The sequence below is a fragment of the Crinia signifera genome, chromosome 12 (assembly GCF_055691185.1).
Source record: "Crinia signifera chromosome 12, ASM5569118v1, whole genome shotgun sequence".
NCBI classification, from domain to species: Eukaryota; Metazoa; Chordata; class Amphibia; order Anura; family Myobatrachidae; genus Crinia; species Crinia signifera.
In genome coordinates this window covers 11,736,564-11,745,372 of record NC_139228.1, presented here as the reverse complement: position 1 = coordinate 11,745,372, position 8,809 = coordinate 11,736,564, and positions in this window count along the sequence as shown.

Here is an 8,809-nt window from a genome sequence, read left to right as displayed (position 1 = left end):
TACACGCACCCAAGATTGCCGGCGGACGGGGCCTGTCGATATTTCCGCACTTACCTGGCACAGGGGATGTACTGCACGTGTTTAGATACGACCCGGCTACGTCATTTGCAGTACCTGACAAGCTGCTCGCGTTTTTGGGTGGTGGTGGTGGTGGAAAGCGTTCCAGAAAACATGGACGTGACCGGATATTTTGAGGATCTCTCAACGCAACATTGGCACTGAAAGAGTTAATAAACAGGGGTAAGTTTTACACCTATTTTGACAAATTCCCTTGGCACTCACAGGGTTAATCCTTTTAGTACATCATGAACTAAAGGTGGACAACACTGATAATTCCATAGAATAAAACCTTCATTGCAAACGGACAACACTACTTCAGTGACATATCACAAGCCCTCTCCTTCATGTATTACGCCTGTATAAAAATTAACATACACTGCAAGCCGCAATCAAAATGTATTCATAAACCGCTATATTAATATCAGAGAATGGAGGGAGCGCCATCTTGTGGTTATTTTAGCTAACTTCATACAGGTGGGACAGGACCTGGGAACACACAAAAAAAGTTATCTTAAAACCAGTGGTTCCTGACCTCGGTCCTCAAATACCCCCAGCAGATGACATTTTCCAGGTCACCCAGCAGCTGCACAGGTGCATTCATTATTCCCTGACACATTGTAAGAGATCCACAGGTGGAGCTAATTAACTTGTGATTCTGTGAGACCTGGAAAACGTGCACTGTTGGGGGTACTTGAGGAATGAGGTTGGGAATCATGGTCTTAAACAGTCAGGGGGAAATTATTATAATTATATCTATTCAAACAAATATTTTTTTGTTAATACCGAATTCATTCATCTTCAAAATACAATAAATAAGTCATCTTACTTGCTGTATGGGTTAAAAGAGGAAACGTTCCACACCCATTGTTCAGAATAGGCCCACCAGAGTCGGTCTCCTGTAAAAGCACATTCCTATTGCTTATTGCTGCATTTTTAGGAAAGAAAGTAGAGAATATATTAAGTATCACCCCCATGTAAAAAGGATGGACCGCAGCAGATATCTCTATGGCATACTTGCCTACCTGACCCTCTTCATGCGGGAGAACATGCTCTGTTCCTGGACTTCCCTGGTAATGTATGATTGCCTGCACCTGTGGGGAGCTAGGTAAAGGTTTTTCACCACAGGTGCTGGCAATCATACATTACCAGGGAAGCCCAGGAACAGAGCATTTTCTCCCGCAAGAAGAGGGTCAGGTAGGCAAGTATGCTCTATGGGCCAAATGCACTAAGCTTCAAAAGTGATAAAATGGTGAGTGATAAACAACCAGGTCCTACCTGAGATTTTTCAAACACAGTCTGTGACATGTCAGACAGGAGCTGATTGGCTGCCTGTTTATCACTCTCCCTTTTATCACTTTTGAAGCTTAGTGCATCTGACCCTATATCGGCCATCAGTCCCATAGAAGCAGTCACATTTACCAGCCTACCAAGTGTAACGCATACATAGTAGCTGTGTATACACTAATCTAGGCTAATAGGCCAGGAACTGACGGTGGTGTACTTCCACCGCTGTGCCGCAGTCTGCTCCATACAACATTTTATACTAATGCCCTTGGGACAGTGTGATAATACTCATTGCCCAGCGCAGCTACAGTACCAGGTGAACAAGAGACAAAGGGTTCTCTGTTCTAAGCGTTGGAGAGAGATAAAGTACCAGCCAATCACCTCTCAACTGTTGTGTCACAGGCTCTTTGGAAAATGAGAGTTACTGCAGGAAGTGGTTGTTTGGTCATTTAAATATACACCCTGGTACCATATAATGGGTAACATATATAATAGCCCCGGTATCGGTGCGAAGATGATATAGGAAATTATTTTATGTAAATCATACAAAAATATAGTATCTACATAGTCACAAGCTGAATGTGGGTTCCCCTCCCTGGCACATGTCTGGAGGAGGGGACCCCATTACCTGGCAGCAACTCTTCTCACTCCAGCACATACTGCAGTGTGACCAGGGAGGTGATTAACTGGGGCAAACCTAGACTTTTCTTCTAGGGGGGAGGTTTGCTGTTTAATCTTGACCCTCCTCCTCTTCCGGTCCCAACTCCTCCCCTTCCTAGTCCCAACACCTCCCCTTCCAAGTCCTGACTCCTCCCCCTTCCAAGTCCTGACTCCTCCTCCCTTCCACATCCCTGACTCCTCCCCCTTCCACATCCCTGACCCCCTTCCCAGTCCCAACACCTCCCCTTCCCAGTCCTGACTCTTCCATCACATAGATAAATAGATAATGGCACACACAGCTAGCCATGTATGACTTGCAGGGGGTAGCATTGTCTAATAGACAACACCATGAGTAACCCGTGCGCCTTCTTCCTAGGGTATCCACAACCAGCGCTCGGGTGATGGGTGGCTGGATCACCGGCGAGGTGTATCCCGGTGGTAGCCCACTGCAGTGACTCATACTCATTATACTACATGGCACATTATTAGCCCCACCAGATCACCAAGGCATGTGCAAACACACATAATATGCCACCCGTTACTTTGCCGATAGCATATATCCCAACATGACCCTCTCTGGGAGGGACACAATGCTCAGCTCCTGGACTCCCTCTTAATGTATGATTGTCATCACCTGTTTTAAACAGGTACATTGATAGGAAAGGTGTTTTAACACACAGGTGAGAGCAATCATATATTAGGTAAGGCCAGAAATAGAGCATTGTGTCCCTACTGGAGAGGGTCATGTTGGGAGGTATGTAATATTAGCACCTGAATACTTTTGGTGTAAACTATTTACAAACCCAGCATGTAACATGACCGGTAGAAGCTGATTGCTGGTACGGTACTTATGTATTATCTGGGCTCCCATGTTAAATGCACCCCATTTTTTCATACCCCTACTATCCAACTACGCATGGAGTTGATTTTATATAGTGTGGCGAGCGCAGCGAGCCACCGTGCCCGAAGCGTGGCGAGCGGACGCGGTCTCATAAGAAAAACGGGAGCCCAGATATTACATAAGTACCGCTGGTACTTTATCCCTCTCCATTTTATCACTTTGTGAAGCATAGTACATCTGGCCCTATGTGTCGCAGATTGAAAAGCATTACATATGAGACCTAACATAAGGGGAGACGTAAGTTATGGCTCCACCGAGGAACACAGGTGCAAGCAGCAGAAGGGCATTTGGCAGATATGAAGGAAGTCAGACACTATACCAGCACCGAGGCAGGTTATAGCAAGGTGACCCCCGTGGTGCCTGACTGTGTGGGCACACACATAGCTGATACAGAGGCAGGCAGTGGAATGGGGGAACAGGGCAGTGGGCACGGCGCTGCTGGTATAACTCAGGGGGAGTGAGAGGGCACTGAGTCCTTGCTCATTCAGGGCACACTCAAGGGGAAGCCATACTCACACATTGCCCCCAGCTGGGAGGGATGTAGGCCCGATTACCGGTAGTCATCATAGCCCGAAGTCCTGACACCCATTCCCAATAACCCCTCTCCTGTGACCTCCCATAACTACAGTATATTGACCTCTTTCCTGTGAGCCCCCCATAACCATAGTGACCCCCTTCCTATGACCTCCAATAACAATGGTAAACCCCTCACCTGTGATCCCCATAACCACAGTGACTCCCCCCCCCCCAGACCCTCTGCTGCAGTCCGGCACACATGGCACCCTCTGCCAACCTGACCCAGCCTGAGTAGCAGGATGCCTACTGAGGGATTGTACAATGCCACCAGTGGCGGTTTTTACCTATGGGCTGCAGCCCCCCCGGCAAAATCCGCCACTGTCTCTGCCTAAAGTGAAGCCAGATGCAGTCTGTGAGATTGCTCTGGCTTCACTGTGACTGCCAGTCACTCAAGGCATCCCATCGGGAGGTGTTCCTTTCCTCCGGGATGCCTCTCTCTGCACAACTGCACGGAAGCCCCCAAAACGGGTTCTGCACATGCGCAGTACCGCGGACCATACTACGCATGGGCATGCCAAGGCAGCACACGGTGGCTTGGGCCAGAACATGCGCAGTATGTACTGCGCATGAGCTGGCCCCGTGCAGGGCACAGAGGTGCACACCTGCGCAGACTTCCAGGGACGGTGGCTGGGGATGGCAGCGGCAGTGGAGGGGTTGGGGCCCGCATTGCAGCAGCCCCCCTCCTTTATAATGGTAAGAGCCGCCACTGAATGCCACCCAAGAAGAAGAAGGGGAAGGGTAGCACCAAGAAGTAGGGGAACCGGGGGCAGCCCGCTGTAGCAGAGCCGGTGTACCAGGAGGAGTACTACTTGCTGCAGATCCGGGACCTGGAGGGCCGGCTGGAGACTTGCGGAAGGAGCAGCAGACCAAAGATGGTGGAAGCATGAGGTGGAAGGACCTTAGGGTGGGCGAATGCCCCCTTCACCTGCCCTTGTTATCCATCCCTGGTGCTTAATGTGCCTTATTTTGTTCTAAGGGTACACAACCACGCCCCCTACACTTAGGCCACACCCCATGACAAGTACATAGGCCCAACCAGGCGCTCACCCCTGCCCTGATAATAACCCTTTAATTTAGGCCACCTATGATAAAACCAGTTAGGATGCATCCTTGAAGACAGCCAGACACAGAACCTGTGTCCTGGGTGGACAGCAAAAATGTTGACACAAGGAAAAGGTTGACATGCAGATGGTCGACATGGAAAAAAGATTGACACAATCATTAGGTTGACGTGGAATGGTCAATACATGAAAAGGTTGACATGGGTTTTTCACTTTTTGGTGTCTGCCGACATCTGTCAACATGTATACCCAATTAGTATATTGTATTGCGTGCCTTCGCATGACGCACTTGATCGACTTCAACTTTAGATCGCGGATCAGTACAAAAAAACAACAACTTCCTAAGCTCTTTATAGGTGCATGTCAGTGACAGTGGTAGTAGTGCACCTTTCCCCTGGTCTATCAGGAGGCGGGATGGACAGGGAAGGGGGGGGAGATAGAATGTAAGTTGATTGCACCATCGTGACCACATATAGATAAGGACACAGACATATATATATTCCCAGGAAACCGGATTAAGGATTTACAGTGCGAGTAAAGCAGCCACGAGGGTTCTCCAAGCCTCTCATTACACCTCCAGTTGTAAGGGTCCAGATCTTCTAAACAATGATTATTTTTACAACACTCACCTCAGCTAAATTATTGGAAAAGTGTCTCCTTACGGACTTGCTACCCACGCTATCATTCGGCCTGGTTACTGTTCCCAATCGTAGTGCAAGGGGGTGCTATATGAGGAAAAACTTGTACTGGTCGACAGAATGTGGCTCGCTCAAAATGTGCATGTTAAGCTGGGTACACACCTGTGCCGATGGGCAGCGGAATACCCCCCTTCCATTTCCCCCATTGTTTACCACTGCTCCCAAAGTGCTTGTATGAGAGCGCAGTATTCTCCACCTCCAGATGCTGGCGGCCATTTCAAATATGGCGCCCACTTGTGAGTCAATCGGAGCTCACGGCCTGGCAGTTAATTAGATCGGCTGCCTGTACGCAAGCTCTGATTGGCTCACCAGACGATGTGTATTAAAAATGAACGCCAGCATCCTCCAGAGGTGAAGAAGCACTTCTGGAGCAGTTAGGTGAGACTGCGGGGGCAAAATGAGTGGCCCAAGCCCTTCCCTTTCTGTCAGAGTGGACGGGCCCGTGACAGCTGTTCCCACAGTACCCCCTTGGAGGCAGCTCTGCAGACTGGTCATTGATTCTGAGATGTCAGTCACTGTTGGACCCTGAAGCAAGCGTACGGGCGGGTGGTGGATTGCCCACACACACACAGCCAGATGTATTGCGCATTAGCTCGGCCGCACTGCCGACGCTGTATGTCTGGTGTCTCTGCTACGCTGTAAGGGGGGTTTAGCTGCATCTGCATATTACAAAAATATGCGCTGCACCCCATGGATTGGCACAGCCACACTAGGTATCCTGTACCATTTAGACAATATGGGGTCAATTTAATAAAGCTTGTAAAAGTGTCAAGTTGTGCTGGTGCAACCAATGAGTTTCTGCCTAATAGAGCGATAGACACATGAAAAAATTGTTCTCGTTAATTAAGTTTGAAAATAAACCCATCCTTGCACATGGCTCACTGCCCCCTTTCCTCCCCCAGGAACCTTGCCTCCCCAACAACCACTCTCAGCTGCACAGGCACCTTGCCTACCCAGAACCCACTCTCAGCTCCTCGGGCACCTTGCCTCCCCAACATTCACTCTCAACTGCCCCAGTCACATTGCCTCCCCAACACTAACTCACAGCTGCCCCAGGCACCTTGCCTCCCCAACAACCACTCTCAGCTGCACAGGCACCTTGTCTACCCAGAACCCACTCTCAGCTCCCCGGGCACCTTGCCTCCCCAACACTATCAACTGCCCTAGTCACATTGCCTCCCCAACACTAACTCTCAGCTGCCCCAGGCACATTGCCTCCCCAAAACTCACTCTCAGCTGCCCCAGGTACCTTGCCTCCCCGAAACTCCCTCTCAGCTGCCCCAGGCACCTTGCCTCCCCAGCACCCACTCTTAGCTGCCCCAAGCACCTTGCCTCCCCAGCCCCCACTCTCAGCTCCCCAGGCACCTTGCCTGCGCAGCACCAATTCACCACCTGCTTTCCACTGCCTCGAGCACCTCACCTTCCCTGCACCAGCTCAACACCCACTTTATCAGCACCCCCCCCCCCTACAACCTCTCCAGGGCACCTTACCACCCACTTTCCACTGCCCCAGGCATGTATGAAATGGGTATTGTGAGCATACGCCTGCTCTTATGCTCTGGCTATGCCCTTCGGGTCCACAGATGGCAGTTCCTGGTCTCACAGGACCTGGCCAATAGAGGATTCCTTGTTAGCATCAGTAATCGCCTGTTACTGACTGCGCCGACTATGCAGTGGGTGGGGATATCGCTGCCACCACCACCAGACTTCTACTATGTGGCCCCTGAGACCACGGCTTGCTCCTCAGGCCCAAAAGCTGGCACCCGAGTACTACCTGCTGGAGTGTGTGTGCGTCGACCCGCTGCTGACACACCTGACTGGCGTCGGTTGGTTCCCCACTTTGGTAGCTGGTATAGCGGAACTCGGAGACGCTGGATGCTATACCGCGAACAGCCGGAGAATAGAATTAGTGCAGTAATTCTGTTGGTCGCAAGATGAATACGGTCGTCTTGAGGCAATAGATGATTTATTTGCTCATATATAAGCCTTAAAAAGGACCCTTTCCGATCGCTACAGCATACATATGATGTTACAGCATTCAAGTCAGATAGAAGTACGATTTTACACAGGGCAGCAGCTCGATTTTTATGCTACTCCAATACACATTACCACAGGGGGTATGCCCACCCGTGGTCTCCAACCAATCAGCTTAAGTGCCAGAGACTAGCATGCATTGGGCACATGCACACTCTGCATTGTCCTTTATGGACAGAGGGGAGTGGTAACTCCTCTGCACCACAGCCCACCTGGGGGCTACGTACCACCCAGGTGCCAGTCTGGCTAGGGAGGTTTCCCTCCAAAACCTAGTTCCAGGAGCCTGCCAGGGGACCAGCTGAACAACTCTAGCACAGATGGGAGCTCCAGAGATGGGCAGCCCTGATCCCCTGCCCGCTGACGGAGAGCCCCATGGAGCTCCAGGAAACCATTCAGCTTGTTAGAAAGCTGATGTTCCCTGCTACCTTTCCTGCAGCTCCCAGCTTGGAGGCTGTCTGGGAAAGCATTCCGTTTTTGGGGTAAAGACTGGGGGAAACCCAGCAGCCTACACAGGACTCTGGATTCCCCTGGGACACCGCAGTTACAATTAAGTGCACTTTTCCTTTAAAATACATTTAAAGCACACGTGTTGCACTGCACAGGCTCCAAAAGCCACACACTACATTTTAAATACATTGTACACTTTATACATTGTCTTAAGCCTGTGCCCAGCACATGATTCATCCCCCTGCAGCACTGCAGCACGGGACATGTAGTCCCAGCTCATTGCCTGCACATATAATTTACAATATGTGCTTTTTACTCCTTGAGCCTGCAGCCCAGGAAAGCCAAGCAGTGGTTCCTTGACACTGGGCTGGCTGGGGACTCCCTCTCCAGCGCCCGGAGGCAACGCAGCACCACTGCTGTCTCCTGCCCCCCCTGGCATACCAATAGTTGACTCTGCCTCTTCGCTGCAGACACCGGAGCTAAAGCATAACAGTGTCCCCCTCTCTCACCTCCAGCGCCACACACTGGGAGCCGGAGGTACCAGACTCCCAGCCACAGCACCGGACTGACTGTCCATCGGCTTCTGGACATGCCACTTTCAGGGCTGCCACGGCTGCCGGACGGGTAACCGGTGCTGCGGCACCCTTTTAAACTGAAAAGGAGCCATGTCCCTAGTTTAAACAAACGGCACCTAGCGCTGTTTAACACCAGTTTGAATTTTGGTGCCAAGCTGTCCATTGTCCAAGATGGTGCCGCTGCACGGAGGGTTAACCCCTTGGTGGCCATTAACCACGTGTGCCGAGCTCTACGGCCACAGGTATAAAGGGCTGCAATCAAAAACTATGTGGCCCAGGGCTGACAAATAGGCAGGGCCCCCCCTACTTAAGACCCCTATGTGCCTGCTGAGACCTCTATCTGTAGCACTAGCTGCACTGCTCTACCTCTACATTGCTTCAAGGGAAATATGAACTACGGTCATGACAAATTATACTTGATAGAACACCCTTTCTGTCCGGGCTCAGGAGTCCTGGCGGCCCCGGGGGTGGTATCAATCTGCTACTGAAGATGCAGATTGGCCTTGTGACTCA